At 41.2% G+C, this 2,500-nt stretch overlaps 1 protein-coding gene across 3 annotated transcripts in view; it reads left to right on the top strand.

Moving 5' to 3' along the window:
* The window catches only part of LOC145417734 (protein PALS1-like), a 318,104-nt gene that overhangs the window by 147,740 nt on the left and 167,864 nt on the right, over nt 1-2,500 (top strand). The gene's annotated exons all lie outside the window — the stretch shown is intronic.

The raw sequence follows: 2,500 nt of genomic DNA, 5'->3' as shown, positions 1-2,500 counted from the left end.
TCATCATCATCATCATCATCACCATCATCATCATCATCATCATCATCGTTGTCGTCGTCGTCGTCGTCGTCGTCATCATCCTAATTGGCGTCATAATCATCAACATCATTGTCATCGTCGCCAGTAATATATGCCTTGTCCTCCTCCTCCTCACCATCATCATCATCATCATCATCATCATCATCATCAGTGGCGCGGAGGGGAAGGGAAGTAAGCAGCCCCCTAACACGACGGATTCCTTAGCCCCACTGAAGCATGAGTCTGACCCTGACCTTTGACCTCCCAGTTGACCTTTTGAAGCACGGGGGTGAAGCTTATTAAAATCTGTCGGTAACTAGATAAATCACAGAAGACGAGGTAGGAAGAACAGAGAGTATTTTCAACCTCTTTTCTGTATTATTATTATTATTATTATTATTATTATTATTATTATTATATAGTCTGCTCACTGAAAGACGAAATTACACTACTCAGGGGAATCTCTGTGTTATGAAAGGGATTTGGAACAGTCTGCAGTGATTTCTTTGGTCGCTGAGTTAAACATTGGATTTTATTGATACCGCCAGACGGATTTATTACTGTATTTGTTCGATGTATTTATGTGTATTACTGTATTTGCGTTTTGTATAGTTGTCCGGGTATATTTATCTGCCTATATCTCTTCTGCATTTTGGTCTACCGTATATCTTTCTGTTTATGTAATTTCTCTCTCTCTCTCTCTCTCTCTAGTTATTTATTTATTTACATGTATACCGGTATAGCTTCTTTATATGGCTTCGATTATTCAACATTAGCAGGGGGGACCAGCTACCAGTCCTACATTCATAATATTCACTGGTATGTTGATCCCTTCACCATGAGGCGCCTTAGCTATGTAGTGTAAAAATATGTCTTACTTTAGGATCTGTGCTGAGGTGAAGCAGATAGGCCGAGCGAACCGGGATTAAAACAGAAATTACGTCCAAGTGCAAGAGATGCTGTGGATTTTTTTTTTCCCAATAAGTAAAACAAAAAGAGCAACATGCGGGAGTATTATTCATCTCAGTTTAATACCTGGTTTATTTTTTTTATATTATGGGTGGGTGCCGTTGACACCTGTAATTATAAAGCTAGAATTAATTGCCGCAGCTTTTGTTGTACACCTGAGCGAATTATGCCGAGGCCGGGAATTTAATATCCGATGTTAATGAGCTCACGTGCTTTAACAGAACACAAACTCTGGGTCAATTTAGCTCCCTTAATTATACCTCATAAACTGCAATTGTAATGGATTTGAGTTTTACCTGTATATAATTAGCTCTGTAAACGATAGGTCAGGCTTGGGTGAGTGTGGTCAGGGTACGTAGGATTATTTTAGGTAATATAAGGGAAGGTTACGGTGCTTGATTAGGGTAGGTTAGGTAGGGTCAAGGGGTTAGGCTAGGTTAGGTTAGATTTGGACAGGTAGGGTTAAGAGAGGTTAGATTAGGTTAGATGAGGGCGATGTAGATTAGGTTAGGTGTGTGGAGGTTAGATGAGGAATGGGTTAGGTGGTGTTCGTTTAGGTTGTATATATGTGAAATTGATGAACGTTTGTGTCTGCTTAATTTGGGTAGCAGGTGGTGTGTGTGTGTGTGTGTGTGTGTGTGTGTGTGTGTGTGTGTGTGTGTGTGTGTGTGTGGTAAGGAACTGTGTAGGGATCAGCGATGGTGTGAGCGAGAGTGTGAGAAAGGGTAAATGATAGTGAGGTAAAGGTGTGAGTGAGAGTGCGGAGGTGAGAATGAAGTGGAGGCTGAAAATAAGAAGGGAGAGAGAGAGAGAGAGAGAGAGAGAGAGAGAGAGAGAGAGAGAAAGAAAGAGAGAGAGAGAGATCACCGTCCAGTATATATAGACACATTCACATCTTGCAATGTCAATAAACTTACCTAAGCCACGCGTCTTTCTCTCTCTCTCTCTCTCTCTCTCTCTCTCTGTTATTAGCATCAGTATTAATTTTACACGCACACATATAATTCAAAGCATACATACGTTCATAAATACGTACATGTACATTCTAAGTCCGTATATCAGAACAGTGCTTAATCATTTACACACACACACACACACACACACACACACACACACACACACACACACACACACACACACACACACACACACACACACACACACACACACACACACACACACACACACACACACACCTTTGCATGAACACTTAACAACTACCTCATAAAAACACATCCTGACGTAAGTAAATGCAAACATTTAAACGCACATTGACCTTTACAACACACACACACACACACACACACACACACACACACACACACACACACACACACACACACACACACACACACACACACACACACACACACACACACACACACACACACACACACTTTCCCTTCCTTCAAGGTCACACCAGTTTGCCTGTCCGGTGTGTGTATGTATATGTGTGTGCGTTTTTATGTGTACCTCGCTCTCGAATACATACACTCCTTACTACTTGTTCTGA

The sequence above is a fragment of the Coenobita brevimanus genome, chromosome 111, assembly GCF_032717465.1.
Source record: "Coenobita brevimanus isolate Jiangsu-jjx chromosome 111, ASM3271746v2, whole genome shotgun sequence".
Lineage (NCBI taxonomy): Eukaryota > Metazoa > Arthropoda > Malacostraca > Decapoda > Coenobitidae > Coenobita > Coenobita brevimanus.
Note: the sequence above shows the minus strand (reverse complement) of the source record. Positions and strands in the feature narration are given on the sequence as shown.